The 20,246-nt window shown below is 45.7% G+C and overlaps 1 protein-coding gene across 1 annotated transcript in view; it reads right to left on the reverse strand.

Annotated features, from left to right (window-relative positions):
• NUAK1 (NUAK family kinase 1) overlaps positions 1–20,246 on the reverse strand; it is a 75,648-nt gene that overhangs the window by 43,679 nt on the left and 11,723 nt on the right. The window lies entirely within an intron of this gene.

Raw genomic sequence — 20,246 nt, forward strand, 5'->3', positions numbered from 1 at the left:
TGTTTACGCAAGGGCTCAGAAGCGAATTCCTTCCTACATCCTTCCTCTTGCCCAAGCCACCTTCAATAGCACATGGTATGACCAGAGGGCTCTTCTGGAAACAAATCAGGGTAAAACAAAGGTAGTGACAGCTCATCTCCCTGCCCAGTCCCTGTCAATTCCCAAAGCTCAGTGCCAATGTTGCAAATCCAAACTGCAGAGACCTGCCAGGGCCAACACATGGAGCAATTACTCAAAAGAAACACACCGAGAAAAAGGCAATGAATGACAATAGGAACTTAATAAGGAAAAGTGTGTTCGCCAATGGATTCATCTTTGCTCATAAACAAGCTGGTCAGTAACTTAATCAGATTGGCTCTAAGGGGGCCAAAAACTACTTCAGGAAGGGAGTATCCACAGGTAACAAAGAAGCCCACCAATCAATTTGCTGCCGGATCAGAAAGCCTGCCTAGTTCCCTTCCAGGCTGGTCCTCTTGTGACCTCAACTCTCACCTGTGGAGGTCAGGTAAACTTTCCTAGGGGAAAGGCAGCTAAACCATCCTTCTGGATTATAAAGGCATACAGTCATCTGGAGCAAAGAAAGTCCTCATTATCAGCAGCCCACGGCCACACCTTGCCTATCACACAGTCAACCCCAGCCAGCCTCAGCAGGAATATATTCACTTTTAGGAGCACGTGCTACTTCTGACTTGTACCAGCTCTCCACCAAGCACTACAAACAAAAACATTTCTAAAATGCATCAGTCCATCTATGACTCAACAAGAACTGGGTAGCTGTTATGACTGTTTTTGCTATGTATTGACCTCCCAAAAGACAGGTTATGTCTGACTAGCAGCTCCTGGGATTTCTCCTTTGCAGTCCTTACCCCAGTTGTGATTAAATCAGCATTTGTGTCTTTACTTGACTCTACACTGGTAGGGATCTCATTCATTGCTTTATTTAACTTCCAGTCCTTAACACCATGCTTGGCATACGGTAGACCCGAGAAAACATTTAGCGTAGGCAGGTAGGCAGGTAGAAAAAAAACGAAGGAAAGACGAAGGGAAGGAGGAAAGGAGGGAAGCTAGAGGGAGGGGAGGGTTGCTGTTATTAATTGATGCAAGCTCAGACCAGAGAGGTGGTAGCAGAACTGGGGCAAAAAAGGGGGGAAACCACCCCAGTTAAATAATACTGCCACGACAAGCATAATAGTAAGAAGATTAAGAATTTCTTTAACATCTATCTACATAGGCAATAGAGGAATAGATAAACAAATATAAAACACAGGAGGCCCTGCTGTAAACCCAGGGGCAGGCTCCACCTCCCTTCGACCCTGGGTGGACCCATGGCTGGATAGAAGGAGGCTGCATGGAGATGAATGAGCCTTCCAGCTTAAAGGCCCCTTTTCAGCAGAGAGCCATGACAGCCCCATTCAGTACAGGGCAAGAAAAACTTCCCTTCACTTACGTCAAACGTAAAGATATGACTGGATGGCTTTATTTTATCTGAGGAAGGGCTGTAATCCTGGGACCTTGTTCTGGGAGGAAGCAGACAGTGAACACACACAGGCTGTGGAGGGTGTGGGTGGCTGCTGGAACAACTCCTACATTCCTCCATAAGCTAAAGATGGCCGAGGGTAGAAACCACCCCTTTGATTATGCAGCAAGCTGAACTTGGCCTCAAGGAGGCTCTATTGTCAAGTTACAATAGGCATAAATTCTTCACCATGCAGGGTCAGAGGAGGGTAGCAACATTCTAAAGGGTAAAAAAATAAGCCCACTTGCTGATTCCCCCTAACAGTCCAGCGAGGCGGAGGGTCCCATGGTGCAATCGCCAGGGGATGCTTTCAGCTGGGTGTGAAAAGGAAAAGTGCCCACATTCTCATCAAGCCTTGCTCAGCACTGAGGAAACTAAAAAGGCTCCATAAATGTTAATAAGCATAGTGGCTGTCTCTCCACAAAAATTTTCCCTTTTCCTACAATGATTTTTCCACTGAAAATGTAAAAGAGGGTGCATTCTGCTCCCCTGTTTCAAAGGGGTGACAGGAAGTCAGGAGGAGACAAATGCTAGAAATCACTCTCATCTGTGCACCTGCCAAGGCTGGAGGGAAGACATTCAGCTCTATTCCCAGAGTGGTGGCGGACCCATCCAAGGTTCAGACAGCCAGTTAATGACAAAACAAAAAAGCAATACTACTACTAATAATAATGGCCAGCATTCATTAGCCACTTAACATATGGAGCAGACACCGTGCTGAATGCTTTACATGCCAGGGATCTTTGCACCCTTCTCATTTAAGCCTCAGCTTCACACCACCCTCTTAGGGAGATCCTTCCTGATCCCTCTAGCTGATAAGGCCACACTTATGGCCACCTCCCTCTCTCTATACCCTTCCCATTTTATCTTCTCTGGAGCATTTCACACCAACTACTTTATTAGCCGCATATTCAGCCTGTTTTTGTAGGACCCAGGGAGCTAAGAATGATTGTCATATTGTTTGAGGGTTGTTAAGGAAAAAAAAAAAAAAAAAGAAAAACTCTAAACGCAGCTCCTGCAAAAGTGTCTGCTTCAGGAAGTTGAAGGATACACTGAGCCAGTGCACAGACAGTATTGCATAATGCTTAGGAACATGGCTTTAAGTCCAGGCTAAAACCACCCTCTAGCTGTGTGACCCTGGGCAGGTTACATAACCTCTCTGTGCACCAGTTTTCTCATTCATCTAGTAGAGAAATAATAGTACCTGCCTCATAGGTCCTGGTGAGGATTACATGTCAGGTGCTCAAGAATACACCTGGGCCAGGGGGTAACTGCTAAATAAGTGTCAGTCTTTTTTAACCCAGAGTGAGTGTTCTGTAAGTAGAACCTTCCCTTCTTCCTTTCTTTTTCAGAGCAAACTTGAATTCCTCCTGGCTCCTCAAGAGACAGTGAGCGGAGGTCTTAGGGACATGTTTTCATAGTACATAAAGGACAAGAGCATCTCCATCCTGGGTGTTTACATTGCAACCTCATCTGAAATCAGGAAGATCAGATCAGCTGGTCACACACCATTATCAGCAGGGCTCCTGAGTCCAAACCAGACAGGAGGATGAACACCTTGAACCCAAAAAGCAATCCCAGGAGCATTTCTCCACCCGCTCCCACACTGTCTCCTTTCACCATTCAGCTGAACAGGGCACAAATATGTTCCTACTTAAAATCAAAACTCAGCCTCAAGATATTCACACTTCAGCCTTTATGAAATTTGACTGTTCATCCACTTGTTCTTTTTGAAAACCTACCATGTACCTGGCTACACAGAAGGGAGCCAGCCTCCCTCAAGGTGGGAGGTGGGGTGGGGAGGGTACGGGCAATAAGCAAAACTCACACCAGTAATTACATAATTACCCTCATGGCCAGGGCTACCAAAGAAATGCACAGACATGCCCGGCATTGCAGAGGAAACCTCCTCTCCAGTTTTCCTCAATTCTCACATCTACAAAGAAACACAGAGGTAAGGAAGGGGCCCAGCAGGAAGAGATTACCAAATGTCTGAAATCACACACCCTCCACCCCCAAAAATCCCATTTGTTCCTGTACAAGTCAGAGAGCCTGAGAGGAGGGGGGAACTCAGGTGTTTGAGCCCGACTCACAGTACAGCCACGTTCATAAATGTTCCCAAGTCTAGACAGTACCATGTGCCTTATAAAATGGTCTGCTTTTAAATAAGGCCACCCTATGGTTTAATGTTTAAACCTTCTGCAGCAGCAGGTTTGGTGGAGAACCTGTAAATCCCGCCCCGCAGTGCCTGCCTGTTTCAGAGGCAAACTCAGCCCAGCCAATTCTGTTACATGCAACAGGCACAGCCTCCTCTTGAGGGTTGGAGGTTTTTCCTTTTTTGAATAATCACCAAAAACCACCTGCTCTGTGGCCTGCTGGGCATCCTCTCCCACATTGGCTGCTGTGGGTGTTCAGAGTTTGGTGACCTAGGAAGGGCTGCGGGATGCAGAGTAGAAGAGTAAATGCTCAGACTGTCACTGGCTGGGTGACCTCAGGCAAGCCCAAACTTCCCAGGTCTCGGTTTCCTCACCTGTAAAATGGGGTTACAAAATCCTGTTTCTTGGGGTTGTGAAGAGTGGAAACTAGGTAAGTAAAGGCCCCAGCACACAATATTCACTGAATGGCAGTGATTATAAACCACACTTAAGAGGTAATGAGCCCACAGCAAATCATATCATAGGTCTCTTGGCTCCTCTCCACCCCCACACATATCCTCCCCTCCCCACATTTGCACAGTGGCAAAAGCAGGTTAAAATTAATATCCGGCCAGCCCCAGGGTGTCCTGGTGTCTTATGGAGAGGACGCCTGTGTAGTGTAGGACCAGCCTTCGGGGCGTGGCAGAGAGTCTGGGCAGGTTGTATGCCGTCGAGGCTCTAACCAAGAGAATCCCTGCCCTCCTCCTTTTGCAACCATCTCCCTGCATGCTCATTCATTGATATAAGCTGGACTTCAAGGAGTATTCTTGAAGTGCCTCTCAAATAGGAGTCACCCACGCATCTTGTAAAAGTGCAGATTCTGAATCCATAGGTCTGGGTATCCAGCCTGGGATTCTGCATTTCCAGCAAGGTCCCAGGTGATGCCAGCCCCAGGGACCACACTTGAAGTAGCCAGGTCTTAGTGCTTTGTCTTTGACCCTCAACATTTTTAAATCAGTGGCAATATTCTTAATAATAGCAATAATTAATATTTCTTAGGTGTTAATCATGTGCCAGTGGACCTTATCTCATTTAAGCCTACCTACAATCCCATTTTACAGATGAGAACATTGAGGCCAGGAAAGATAAATATTTCCCAAAGTTACATAGCCTGTAAAAAAAAAAAAAAAAAAAAAAAGTGGAGCTAGAATTCGAGCCCAGAGGCTGCTGATTTTTAAGGCTATGAATAAAGTTGGGATGAATAGAAAACATCACAGGGAACAGAATCTCCTGTAGGATCCGAAAGGGTCCCTAAAGCCTAGTGAGATGGACCCCCATCCAAGCAGATGAAGTTTTACAGGGTCATATGTGAGGTCCCAAAAGGAGGGACTGGAGGGCTGAGCAGCAGGGAAGAAACACAGTCATAAATATGGCATTAGCATCACTTAGTGAGAACAAGTTTGCATCCTAATCCCAGCAACACGAGCTGGCAACTTCCCTGCCATTCACAAGGTGTGATCTCATACCCAGGCACGTTCCACGGGAGCTGCAGGGCACGAAGTCAGAGGCAGCTCAGGGGATCTCTCCTTACCTAGGAGCCCAGAGGCCACCTGCAGCAGGAGCAGGCAGCCAAGCCCAGCTGGAGGCTGTAAAGTGCTCCTGCTCTTGCCTGGGAGATGCACAGAGTGTGGGGCAAGGCACAGCCCCACCGAGGCCACACCGGTCCAAAGCTCCCAGGATCACCAAGTGGCTTTCACTCAAAAAGCCTCTGGCTGAGGACAGTCACCACGATGATGCCACCCATCTTGCAAACAAAGCCCCTAATTAATTAAATGACCCCCGGCTCTTTAGGGAGGGGCCTGGCCAACTCAGAACAACACCCCAGCAAGTTGCTGTGATGCAACGGGCCCCATGGGAACCAAGCCAGCTCTGCCTGGGGGCCCATGGGCCTCTTCTTCCCTTCCTCTTTAGCCTGTTGGTTCATGTCCTACATGAATGTATTTCAGAAAAAAATGGACTGGAAGCCAAGAGTTGTATCAACAGGCTCTGAGGCGAGGCACTGAAGCCAGGGAGCATGGTATGTGTAGCTAGGAGCTTTTCCTTCAAAGAGTGGCATCCCCTCACTGGCCCTCATCAGCCCTTTAATCTTGTAAGAGGCTCTGAAAATTTAATCCTCTGTAACTTGGTTCTCAAACCTCTATTTCTCAAAATTCTACATAAAAGAGACGATGATTCCTGTGATGATATTGATTTCTCTCCTGCCATAAAAAATGCATTCTATTTTCAGAACATAAAAAACAAAGCAGATTCGTGCTTGACTGGGCCTGGGCCAGCTCAGGAGGACCTCAGGGCTGGGACATTTTTATCTACAGGGACAGTCATTCCTTGGTCTCTAAGACTCACCCCCACCCCTCTCCCCTTCAAAGACTGAGCTAAGAATGTCATTGTAAGTGGTGATGCCACAAGAGAAGTGGAATTAATGACTAAGAAATCATAGGCAGATTCACACTCCCTGTTGAGGTTTGTAAACATAAGATACAAACCGTGGCTGACCAGGCAAGAACCAAAGAAATAGCAAAAAGGCCGCCGGGAAGTTCGTGCTGAGTGGGCATGCCAAAAGTGAGCCACAAACCCGCCTGAAAAGGACAGTCAGAGACTCTAGAGCACTATCTGTCCAACGGTGGTGAGCAGATCACCTGCCTCCGATCCCTGGTTAGGGGGAAAGGGGAAACTGATTACTAAAATGCAGATTTCTGGGCCCACCCCAGAGCTAGTGAATGAAGGTGGCAGTGTTCAGGGTAGGGGGCAGACCTGGTATCAGCATTCTTTACAGCCTCCCAGGTGATTCTGCTGCACTCTGAGGTTTGAGAGCAGTCACCTTAAAGCAGGGTAAATGTGACCCTGATGACACCTATTGTTCTGTAGCTTAAACAGAAAGCAGTTATATTACACACTAGATGACTGATGAAAATTAATGAACCTTCCGTTTATACAGAGAGGAATTAAACACAGGCTTCCTTGAGGGGGCTCAGTGACTTGAATTAATTTACCCCTGCTAAATGGAAAGTTTGCTTCCAACGGGTATCTCCCTAGTCCCAGCCCGAGGAGGGCCTGTGGATGAAGTGAGGCCAGGGAATGTGGGTGTGGATGGGTTACTTCACAGTCTACACACACAACCCGGAGCACGAAAAAGCCTCTGGTAACACAAGAGACGCTAACACAGACAATATCAGATTCAAAGAAAGACTGAAAATGCCAGGCCATTTAGCTGAGACTGGAGTTGCCAAGCAGCTGTTTATTTTTGGACTTTCACATCTCTGAAGCCAAATGCAACACCAAATCAGAATTCTAAAGTGCAACTGTTTTTCTTCCAGGTTACAATTGCCCTGGGGAGGGAGAGAAAGGGCTGGGCCAGAGGGCTGAGGTTGCTTACAACTTGGACAGCCTCAACTGGTAGCATCTGATCACTCTGACACTGTTTATAACAAGGCTTGGATAAGCTTAAGGTTGTGCAACTTTTATTTATCAACCTCCAAACCCAGAAGAACCCGAGCCAGTACTGCTAAGAAATCCAGCATCTGCACCTTGGGCTTGTCATCAGTCACAGCAACCCAGCCAAGGCGACTCCTATAAGGAGAGGGACTCGGATAATCACGCCACCGGCTCAGTTTCCTCACCTGCAAATGAGGATGATGATGTTACCAACCTCACAAGGTTGCTGTGGCAACATGGCAGATTGTGTATATGATGGAAGGCAGAGAAGGCAAATAGTACCTACGGCAGAAGCCAAAATGAGCACTGTTATCATGAGTAGATGTTAGAGCTGTAAGGACTTAGAATGCTCTATGCCAATCTCCTCATGTTACAGATGGGGAAACCGAGTCCCAGGCAGGTTAAAGTACATACAGGCCCCAAGTTCATGAAGTTATCAGCAGCACTGGAATTGCAACAAGAGAGTCCTGATTCCCACTCCAGGAAGGATAAACACTCTGAGCAAGGGGTCCTTCCTAACCAAATACTAAGCCACAGTGAGCAGCAGGGCTGAAACTGCCACAAAAAAAATTCGACATTTACATGGGAGGCTGGCTCCAGTCACAGCCAAGTCCCCAGAACTGTTGCATCATTAATAAACCGAGATGGGAGTGGCAGATACTCTTCAGGGTGCTTACAAATCATGACTTGTGCTGCAGCTTGGTGCATTTCACCTCCATCTAATGTCTGTCCTCACATAGCTATGCCAGCTATGCTGTTTTCAGTTCAGTTCAGTTCAGTTCTATCCAAACTTTCCTCCAATTTCTGAAGACTGATTTAATATCACCCATGAATACGCATACTTGGGAAGTTTTCATCCTATTATTTCTTAATTCATTGCAAACACTGCTATTAAATGATAACTTCAGGCCACTACTGAATCACTAAACTTGCGGGCAATGAGCTAGGAACACAAAGACCTAAGAAGCAAAATTAGTTTTCCAAAGGGAAAGGAAATTAGTCAGTTGAGTTTAGCTGATCCAGGTGAGCAGAACCAAAAAAACTTTTCTTCATTTCTTAATATGGTAAAATACAACAAGCAAAAAAGAGGCATGACTTTCTATCTTATTTTATATTTTAATCATGAATGGTTTTATAAATAAGTGAAAGAGAAGATTCTGCAGAAGTTATTTTTATCCAGACAGAATCTATTCTGTTTAGAAAACTGATTTATAGCAATGTACAAGACCTATCGGATAGGGCGGGAGCAACCGTGCAGGCTGCAGTCCGACCCCAAAGCCTCTGGAGAGCACTCAGGAGCCCCCGAGGCCTCTCTCATTATCTCCTCACAAGCATCTTTTTCCTTCCAAGAGAAGCTCTCATTGTCCATTATTCCTAGAGTTAAAAGGCTGGTCCCTCCTCCCCAGCCTGTTGCAAGATCCATCGGGAGGCTTGTCATCTCCCTCATTAGTGCTCCACAAGCCTGCCTGCTGGGATGCTCTTGCTCATTGCAAATGCACAGCCCCAAGAAACCGCAGGCTGAGCTGAGGAGTGTGCTCGGCCCCAGATGAGCATTTCCTGCCATCCCATCATGGGGATGAGCCTCGCCCAGTACTCAACTCTCAGTTCCTACCCTCAAGGAAGCTGGGGCAGGGGTCTGTGGTCATCTCAGAGACCCAAGTTGTGCCCTGGGTTGGGGAGTGTGCTCATGCCCCTAGACATGGCACCTGCCATTTTCTCTGCCAGGATCCTCCACATCCTGTCCTCGCCATTAACATTTTCGGTTGGCCAACTCCTCTGCATCCATCTGCTGCAGACGTGGCCCATCCCCTGCAATGACCCCTTTGCAGATATGGGTCCCCTTTTATAACCTCGCTCACCATTGCTCATAAGCTTCATTTGCACGAAAATCATTTCTGTTTTATGCACCATGGCATCTCCAGTACTAAGCATGTGCCTAATGTACAGTATATACAAAAAAGCTGTTGCTAAAATGGAGCCCAAGTATTAAGAAGGACCCTTGACAAACAGAAAACCATAGTGGGACATCTGATCATTCCAGCCAACCTAAACCCCAGTCATCTGCCGCTGAGCCTTCTTTTACTCGCTCACTTTTCAAATGTGGAATCCCTTCTTGTCCCAAAATCACCGAGCCTGAACTTCCTCATCTTCCAAATGGAGATAATAACAGTGCCCACTCCAGACGGGTTGGGGGTGATTCACAATAAAAGCTAGCAGTCATAATAATTACCAGTTATCAAGCCCTCACTATGTGCCAGGCCTTCAGTACCTTTCTGTTAAGCCTCTCAACCTCTCACTCATTAAATTCTTACAAAAACATTATTGTTTCTGCCTTCTCAATGAATATAAACTGAGTCTGAGGGAAGTTAAGTAACGTGCCCTAAGGCACATAAATAAATAGGAGGTCTGGGTCTCCATACGCTGAAAGGCCATACTCTTAACCTCTGAAGCACACTGACAAAGCAATCAGCACAGTGCCTGGCACATAGTAGGTGTTACATAAATATGAGCTGAATCAGAACCTCTGGACAAGAAGGCCCCATCGAGGCCGCACTGCCTTGTCCCCAACAGAAGTCCGTTTGTTAGCTAATATTTAAACCACTTCCATCTTCAAAAGCACATCTATCAATCAGTGTTCCTGCTGCTTTCTGTGGGACCAGGTGGGCAAAAGGCAGAATTGTATGGGAGGGGCTGGGAGGCATGTCCCTAAAACGATGTGAGAATGAGTCAATTCCACAGCAAGCAATTGTGGAAAATCTGTTCTGGATAAGGCATTGATCCAGTCCTAGAGAACATGACCTAGACCTACCCTTCAAGTTGCCTACCATCCTACTGGAAAGGCCAGTAGACACAGGGGCTCCTCCCTGCCCAGCCCCTCCCTATTCACCCTCCTTTTGGGAGGAACACCCTGACTTCACTGTGAGGACTATTCCTACCCCCAAGATGCCTTTTGAAAGAGACCAAGATACTTCACCCTCTCCCATGCCAACAGGCAGGCACACGACTCTAGAGCTAGCCCTGGAGATGCTCTTTCTAAGGTTTCAAGAACCATCCCAGCAAAGTGTTCTTTTGGGAGCCCACAGACACATGATGTGTATGCACAGAGATGGGGCCTCTTGAGAAGTCATTCCATGCATGGCTCCCCCATTTCTATCCCTGTGTCTTTCTCACGCTCCTAAATAACTATCAATTCAAACCAGAAAACCGAGTCTCACTTTGCTCAGCTATTCATTTTCCCGTTTCCAAAAAAAAGCCAAGGCAGTGTTGCTGCTGCTTCTCTCTCATACTGCGTGCCTTACACTCAGTCATCTCCTCTGTAAAATGGGCCTACTTCACTTGACCGGTACTAGTTGAAATGCAGTCTTCAGGACCCACATAGATGTCATTTTTATAATAACTTCATCAAACACCACAAAAATGCAATATCAAATTATTGTGGAGCTTCATCCCATTTCAGGGGAGGGATTCAGTAAGGATAACATTGACCTACTTTGCACAAAGGTGCAGGAAGTCCAGCTTCATTCTCTGCCAAATAATGTTCACACCTACAAACTATTTACCTGCCACTGTCCATGCTACATGACAGTCAGTATATAGCCTAACAAAAGGGAAGGTCATTCATTGTCAATGCCCCAGACATAGCAAGCAGAGACTGCAAGCCAGGAACTGCTGTGTTCCCCTCTGTGTCCTCAATATCTAGGAAAGGATCTGGCTCTATAGTAGTAGACTTCCAATAAATATTTGTTGAGCTTAATTTTATCAAAAATGATGACTATCATAAGTCTTAATTTGTATAAGAATTATTCCTTTCTTACCTATCCACCCACTACCTGGCCCAATATCTACAAGTTGCTGAAGTCGGGCAATCTACCCAGATTCCACTCTGGTCCAAGTTGCCTCTGTACTTGTGGCTAAGACCACAAATCCATGGAGGCAATACCATGTTGTATGAATGGCCTCCCACCTATAGATACAATGTCATCCCACTTCATTTTATTGCCCCCACCACCACCCCATGAGATAAGCCAGAAATTTTGCAGGAGAGGAAAACAGAAACCAACAAGAACTCCCCAAGTTTCCACAGGTTACAAAGGCCCCACCCAAGTTTCAACCCAGGTACTTGGATCCAGTGGCCAATGCTGCTTCCACTGGACCACGCCTGTTTCCACATTTGTCAAATCTATGGAAATATGTGGTAAGGAAGAAAACACTCTTAGCCCTGGCATTGTGATGCTTCCTTTCTCTGGAATGTAAAGCCTTGGGGGAAACTAGCTCAGATAGCAGATTGCTCAAATGTCGTGGAAGGTCTGGTCGGGGAGCTAATCAGAACAATTTGAATGTGCGGCTAAGCAACGACACTCCTTCCTGGATCAAGCGTTGCTTTGATGGCAATACTTTATAAGAACCATTCCCTTACAACAAAACTGTCAAATCCAGCAACCACAGGCCAGAAACATCCCTGCGGAACCCCGCCAAGCTGCTTTCTGATGTACTGTACACACAAATACCAATATTCCCCAGATGTTCTCCACGTAAAACATTTGGTTTGAGACACTGCTCTTCTTTCCCAAAAACTCTTACATTTGTTTAATGGACTCATACAGTTCAGCTAAAATATCCTGGAGCAGACATCTGAAGCCAGCCCGGCTCTAATGTGAGCATCCCATCTGCAGAAAAGACGAACAAGTAAATAAGACCATCCTTCCCAAGATTTATGCTCCTTGCATCTTTAAGCAGGTCATAAAATGTAAGCTATGTAAGGATAATAATGCAAGTTGCTTTCAAGTGTATTTCTGAGTCCATCTCAGTATTAATCTAAGACTGATGTTCCAACAGAGACTGGGTCTGGCATGCTAACAAGGGGACTAAATTCTACTTCTTACTCCCTCAAAAAAGAAATCTAAAAATCTGTCACTTGAGCAACATAGACGACTGAGATAAAGGTAGGTTTTTCCTGGTTTTAATTATCCAAATATAGTAATAGCTTCTTTATGCCAAAACCACTATCTCTTAACCTGTAGTGTAAAACACAGGTAAGAGGTAGCAAAATAGGAAATGCACTTGACCTTGAGTCAAGAGACCCAGCTCAGCCACATCCTGAGTGACCCCGACCAGCCTTATTTACTCCAAGGTGGCTCATCCTGTTACCCAGAAAACACGACTTCATGCTTGGAGCGCCATTCAGCCCTGAAGACTTTGGGGAATGGAAATAAGCCCTTAGAAATGCCACTCAAAGAAATGCCATGGATTCCATGCACGGCGCCCCTGCAGATGGTCACCCATAGTTTTTCTACTAACACAATTACGAGGAAAGCTTAGTCACAGAAAATCTGTAGGGAAGCTGGAAAAATGGAACTAGAAAGCTGCTAGACACAGCCTCACTGACAGAAGCAAGACATGACAACTCACTTTCCCCTTAATCTTTAACTTTTCTGTATCTGGCGAGTTTTCAGTATTGAGCATGCACTATTTTCGCTAAGGGAAAAGAAGAATTTTATTTTTTAAAAAGGTCACAAAGAGGAATGAAAGTTAATAAGGGAGATGACAGACACAAACTATAAATAGCAGACATGAGAACTCCAAAACACAGTACAGAGGACCATTGAGGAGAATTTTCTCAAACTCATCAAGAAAAAGTTTTCACTACCTTCAAGGAACTTTGTTTTAAGAAGGCAAGAAAGTGTGCATCCCGATGAGAAAGATTTCCTGAAGAAATGCCTACAATGTTTAAGAGGATTGGCTCTTAAATGGGTGAGCTTCAATTATCTGGAAAAAAATATATTTAGAGCTCTGTATTATAACTTATTAGTATTTCCACTTAACCAAAGCATCCGATTAACCAGCGTTCTCCATTCCCTTGACTGAGGCTCATGGCAGGCTGAACACTAGGGGCTGTTGGGCTACTCTCTGCTTTTCCCACACCAGTCCACACAATGAGCCAACTACCTACCCTCATCTCAGCCAAGTCTACCACTTCCAATATGGGAGAAGTCTCTACAGACCATGGCCTCCAACAGGACCAGAAACTTACAGCACCACTGCAACTGGCCCTTTGCTAAGGATAAGAAGTCCAATTTCAGACTTAGATTTGCCCTCATCATTGCCAAGAAAAGGCAAAGTGATGTGAGATGGCATAGAGAAAATGCCCAATATTGTGCCCAACATCCAGTATATGCTCCAAAAATGCTGGCTGTTCTTATCATTTTTATTATTATAATAATAACAAACAGACGTTATGCAGAGGCGCGTGCAAATACAAACACCACAATGAGAACTTCAAAATCTGAGACTCAGAGGACGATGTCGGGGGCAAAGTGAGAAGGGGGCTGGGAGAAAAGGAGCAGCTGTCGCCTCTTCTGAGAAGCCATTTCAGGTCACCCCACTAACAGAAGTCCCTCCAAATGTACTTCTGTAGCCCCCAGGGAATTGATTTCGCAGGATGGAATTATTTCCCTGAAATAAACAGACAGTCAAAGGTCACTACAACTGGGGCCTAAAAAGAAAACAAGCCAGCTGCTGATTTACAGGCAGCCTATGATGCAAGATAGCAAGAGGTCTCGGCCCAGGTCCAGTGCAATGGCTTCGGACACACCAGTCCCACAGGGGCGAGGATGGAGGAGGGGGCTCACCTTCCTGTAAGCAAGGTCCCAGCTTGACCAGGCATGGATGGGGACACCTTCAGGAGAGCAGACCCTTGAACTTCTGCTGTCAGCATGCTCTAGCCAGTGGCTCTCAGCCCTAGCAGTGCATTACAGTGACCTATGGGTCTGTTTAAAAATACTGATACCTGAGTTCCTTCCCCAGACAGCCTCCTTTAGTTAGCCTGGGGTAAAGTCCAGACATCAGTGTTTTGAAAAGATCCCAGGTGATTCTCATGCTCAGCCAGGCCTGAGAACTAGCCACATAGTGGAAAGAACCCACAGCGGGGTCAGGCAGACCCAAGCTTTTAACTCCAATGCTCTCTTGCTTTCTTGAGCAGATCAGCCATTCTGTCTGAGCATCGGTTTCTTTAACCCTAGAGTGAGGACAATCATCACTCCCCATCACAGAGTTGCTGTGAAGACCATACAAGATAATGCATGTAAACTGCATCACTTAGTGTACCTTGCAGAAGGCACACACAAGGTGGTTTCTAAATGTTAACCCCTCCTCATTTCACGCTTCTCTTTTCAAGGTTCTCCCATGTGGGTCAGGAGTTCGAAGCAGTTCTCAGTTCTAAGGGGTCTCCTGTCTTTCTAAGTGGTTAAAAAAGGGTGGGAGGCTGGGCGTGGTAGCCCACACCTGTAATCCCAGCACTTTGGGAGGCCAAGGCCAGCAGATCACTTGAGGCCAAGCATTCAAGACCACCCTGGCCAACAAGGCAAAACCCCATCTCTACTAAAAATACAAAAATTAGCTGGGCATGGTGGTGGGTGCCTGCAATCCCAGCTACTTGGGTGGCTGAGGCACTGGAAGCACTTGAACTCGGGAGGCAGAGGTTACAGTGAGGCGAGATTGTGCCACCACATTCCAGCCTGGGGTACAGAGCGAGACCCTGTCTCGGGAAAAAAAAAGGTGGGGGGGTGTGGGGAGGGAGGAACATCCCTCCTGAAAAGCAGGTATGAACAAGAGTGCTGACAGAACGGGTTGGTGGATCCCTACACACACAAAACACACACACATGCACACACCCCTATTGGGTAAAACAGCAAAACTATGTAAAAACTGAGTCACAAGTAGCAAAAGTGAGGAAAACCCAATCTTAAAGATTTGCTTTGCTTTTCTCATCTAGAAGAAAACCTATCTTGTGTGCGACACTTTCTCAGAAACTCTTTGCCTGTGCCTCTGTCTCCTCCATTAGACCAAGTGCAAGTCTTATGCCTGGGTGTACTACACAGGGCTGGTGCACAGTAGGCCCAAGGGAATGTCCATTGAACAGTTAAGCTCCTTGGGGGCAGGGGTGGATATTTATAGACCAACAGTGCTCATAACATCCACACGTGGTAATCCCCTAAACAGGCATTTCATAAGTATACTGGAACTTTGATTCCAAGCAACTAGCAGAAAAGGATAAAAAGGCACACTGGGCATTCAGGAGGCAGCTGCCCCAAGTCCAGTGGCCATGAGCGGCAGTATCACAGCAGTTCAGGATTTTCAGATCTTACAAGGAGTGTAAACATGGGCAAGTGACTTAGTTTTCTGTGCCTGTTTATCCGCCTGAAAAATGGGGATGATAATGGTGTTCACCTCTTAGGGTTACCATGGGGATGAATTCAGGTCAGTGACTGACAGGCTTAGACTATCGCCTAGCATGTAATTGCTGCTATGTAATTGTTTGCCATTATTATTACTCCATGATTGGATAACAAGAAAAGAAACCTCAAGTTTCAGGCCCAAATAGGAGCCCTCCATTTATCACAAGAGAAGGTATAGACGAGAGAAAATGGTGTGGTGTATCCCCAAATGAATACAGCAACTAGCTTCCCATTGTCCAGAGCTTTGTTCTCAAAATAAAGACCATGGACTTCCCCCATCACATTCACTTGAGTTGCTTGGTTAAAATGCAGAAGATACTCGGGTGTCCCTAAGTCCCACTCCAACCCTGTTGAATCAGAATCAGACTCTCTGAGGTCAGTGCCAAGGATGGTATATTTTAACAGGTGCACCTAGGAGATTCCCACATCCCTGAAAATTTAAGAGCCACTGGATTGAATAAGCTCCTTACCCAGAGGATCTATGTTTGTTTGCTCATCACTATATACCCAGAGCCTCGCATAACGCCCAACCTGTAGTCCATGCTCGACAAACATCAGATGAATCCATTCCATGGTTTCACCTCTAGAAGTATTTGTTCCATTTGTTTGAAGACTCACTATGTGTTAGGCTCATGCAAAGCAATGCTGATTCAGGCAACTTCATTCATTCTGAAAATCGTTACTGGGTGCTTAGTGCATACCAGGAACTGTTCTAGACACCAGAGATACAAAAAATGTGATGAACGAGGTTGCTCAGAGACATAATACTTTATAGATCATAATGTGTGCTATGGAGCTAATAAAGCAAGGTAAGGGGCCAAGTGTGTGCCACGTCCTCATTCAACCTAGTGTCTACAGCAGCACTAGTCCTGCCCAGCAGAACTTTCTATGATAGTGGAAATGATCTATTCTGCAACATCCCATGATAGCCACTAGCCACATGGGGCTACTGGGCACTTGAAATGTGGCTGGTGCCACCGAGGAACTGAATGTTTTATTTTATTTAATTATAATTAATTTTAACTTTATAGCCATATGTGCCCATATTAGACAGTGCAGGTTGAGAGGCAAAGAGGCAGATATGTGAGCTGGAAATTACAACACAAGGCAACATGAGCTATGAGGAGGGGAAGACAGAGCACCATGTGCTATATCAAATGCCTCTCACCCAATTACCAGATGCCCTGATGTTCTCTGGCTCTGGGAATTGAAAGAACAAGGTCAGGTACGAGGCATTGTGCTTGGGCTGGAATTTTTATAGCCCATGATCAGTTGAAAATGGTATGCAGCCCGGCCAAGCCCCAGAGACTGCAGCTCAGGATCACACCATCATCTGCAAAGCCAGGCCACAGCTGCCAAAGGGATCTCTTTCCTCCCCGTCATTCTGCTGATGGTCATTTTGTCCTTGGCTACAACGTCCCACTGGGTCCGAGACACTGCAAGGATTTTATGAGATTTCTTCGCTTCAAGCGTAAGTACGAGTACAAGCCTCCTAAATTCCACCGGAAAATTGGTGGCTAATCCAAACATTTCATAAAATTAGAACTCATTGTGGGGCTGAATGGAATTCAGACTGTGCCGCCACCAGAGAAATGCAAAATATTCGTTATAATTTTTTCCTTCATGAGCTGTTTTAAGAAGCAAGTGCTTTTTCTGCTTGAAGCAAAGGGGTTGGGGGAAAGGAAGAGTTGTTTTTGTTTTGTTTTCTCTGCGGTTTGCAAAAAGCATCACCAGATGAAAAAGTAAGGAATCCTGCCTGATTCCCTAATCCCTCAACTAGCAGGGATAATAATAAACCATCCCAATCTTAACTGTTCTTGCCTTTATAAAGACAGTATTTTTCCTGGAAAATGGAATTTTTTCCTGGAAAATTTGATTTTTGCTCCTTAATTTTTTCTTAGGCTTCAGCCCTAGAATTTTTATATTCTGGGATCTCATTAGCAGAGGAGATATTGCAATCATTCATGCATGCATGCACATCAGCAATATTAACTTGCCAAGCACTGTTCTAGGCGCTTGGGGTACATCAGTAGGCAAAACTGATGAAAACCCCTGCCCTGGCTTGCCTTTTAGTAGGGGAAGGCAAACAGAAGAGAATTCAGCAACTGCCACTTTGAAACAATTTTGGGGCAAGACATGAAGATTCACAAAATGCAGTTTCTAGAAGCGGCTGGAATGTAAGCTGCAAGGAAGGGAGCAGAAATGTCATCTGTCTCACCATGGCTGTCTCCCTACCATCCAGAGTGGTATCTCACACAGAAAATGCAATCAATAAATATCTGTTAAATGGCCAGGTGTGGTGGCTCATGACTGTAACCCCAGCACTACAGGAGGCTGAGGCAGGTGGATCGCCTGAGGTTAGGAGTTTGAGACCAGCCTGTGCCCCGTCTCTACTAAAAATACAAAAATCAGCTAGGCATGGTGGTGCACACCTGTAGTCCCAGCTACTTGGGAGGTTGAGGCAGGAGAATCACTTGAACCCGGGAGGTGGAGGTTGCAATGAGCCGAGATCACGCCACTGCACTCCAGCCTGGGTGACAGAGCCAGACTCCATCTCAATAAATAAATAAATAAATAAATAAATAAATAAATAAATAAATAAATAAATATCTGTTGAATGGATAACAAATTTTAAAACAAAAATCTGGCCCAGAGCGCTCATCTTACAGATAAGTTAGCTGAAGCCATGGAGGGGCATGTCTTGCCCAAGGTCACACAGCTTAAGTTGTGGCAGTGATGGAACCAGCAGCCAAGTCTCCCAACATACCCAGACTCATAACACTCCACAGCCATTTGACAAATATTTATTGCATTCTGACTGTGTGCCAGGCACTGAACTAGGCACTGGGAGCATATAAATGAGTAAAACATAGAACGACTGGGATCATGAAATTAAGTTCTTCATATTGCTATTTTCCCAAGCACGGAGGCAATTTCTCTGTGCTTTAAGTCCAGCTCCAACAGTGGTTGTAATCATGAACCCTGAAGTCAGACGGTCCAGCCCTACATCCTGTGATCCCGGCTCTGTGACTTCGGGCAAGTCATTGGACTTCCTCTAAGCCTCTGCCTCCTCATCTATGAAATGAATGTGATAATAATACAGGTTCGAAGGCGAAAAAGCACGTAAATAGTTAGAATAGTGCCTGGCACACACTGATCACTCAATGATTCCTGCTATTAGGGTTGTTAAGGGAAAAATGCTCCCTCTGCTCTGGACCTTCCTACACAACCAAATAAGTGGAGATTTCCACTTCATTTTTCTCCTCTCCAGGATCTCTACTACCTGCTTCACGCCCACACACTCATTCATTTCCTCCCTCAGTGTTCCATTTGGTCCTGCCTGAAAAACAGATACCCACTAACCATGAGGATGATGCAAAATGAGGTTCTTCCCAGAGCAGCAAGCACATCACTGCCCTGTCTTTCCAGGCAAACACGTTCACGGCTGGGCTTTGAGCTCACCAGAGAAACAGACCATTAGTCTCCTCCCTGCATGGCTTCTGCTAATGGAAGAAAGAGGTCACTTTCAAATCTACTAAGAATCACACAAGGTAATTATCTTGCCTCAAGGACCACTGAGAGCTTCTAAGGTTTGCTGGCATCTGTCTTAACTGATACTGAGAAAGCCAAGGCTGCCTAACGGATGTGTTTGATAGAAAGTAATAAAATTCTGAGAGATTAAAGAAGAAAAATAAATACAACAAGAAATCAGTCTCCTTAAAAGGACCAGCAAGGAGGGATAAATGTGGACCACAAAGACTAAGGATCTTCAAATGTCAGGGTTAGATGCACATTCTAGAATCAAGAGGTGGGTGAACTCAATGGGGCAATATCTTACTCCCTGTTGCCTCCCCCAGTGCCTAGCACAGTGCTATTTGAATAAATATTTTTAAACCAGCTACCTGGGAGAGGCAGAAGGGAACACCTGCCACAAGAAGAAATGACAGAGATATTTCTACTCTTTCTTGGGAAGCAGTCTAGGCTCATAATTTCGAGCTCAGACAGACATGGGTTGCCTTCCTGCCATCATCCCCAAGTTACAAACAGTGGGGCCCTGGGCCTCAGTTACCTCTGGGCAAAGTCAGGTGACAGCATCTATCTCATAGAATGGTTCTAAGAATTCAGTGAGATGACACAGGCAAATTACTCAGCACAGAGCCTGGCAAAGTGCTCAGTAAAGGTTAGCTTTATTTGTTCATCTTCAAGGATGAAATAGTAGTAAACATATGAGTCAATTCTTCCCTCTAAGTGAGACTGCAAAAACATCCCTTCCCCTGGGGACAAGGCTCTCTTAAGTCTTTTCCTCATCCCTGGAATCTTGCCTCTAGCCTACCTGTCATCCAGGATCAAGAAGCCAAGCTCTCCTGGGTGCTCAATGTGCCCAATCACTGCTAAAGCCTTGGGAAGAATAAGTGGTGTCCACAGGGAGATCCTGAGAGCAGAGGCAGCCAGGAGCCTCTGGCCTCACTGGGACCAAAAGCAAAGCCCCTTTAAAGTCTAAGCATCTAAAGAATGAGCAAAGATTCCTCTGAGCTGCCCAGCAGAACATGAGCTTACCCTCCTCTGAATCGCAAATAATAACAAATAACACTGCTTGACAAGTGGCTTCATGTCAGGCACTGTTCTCAGAGTGTGTGTGGTCCATGAGTCCTTGTGACAACCTAGGAGTTAAGTTCTATTACCAACCCATTTTACAGATGAGAAAACTGAGAAGTTCTTTGAGGACGAGCATTTTCTTTTTATTTTCTTTTATTTGAGACAAGTTCTTGCTCTGTTGCCCAGGCTGGAGTGCAGTGGTGTGATCGTAGATCACTGTGGCCTCCAACTCCTGGGCTCAAGCAATCCTCCCATCTTGGCCCCCCAAGTAGC

The sequence above is a fragment of the Gorilla gorilla genome, chromosome 10, assembly GCF_029281585.2.
Source record: "Gorilla gorilla gorilla isolate KB3781 chromosome 10, NHGRI_mGorGor1-v2.1_pri, whole genome shotgun sequence".
Lineage (NCBI taxonomy): Eukaryota > Metazoa > Chordata > Mammalia > Primates > Hominidae > Gorilla > Gorilla gorilla.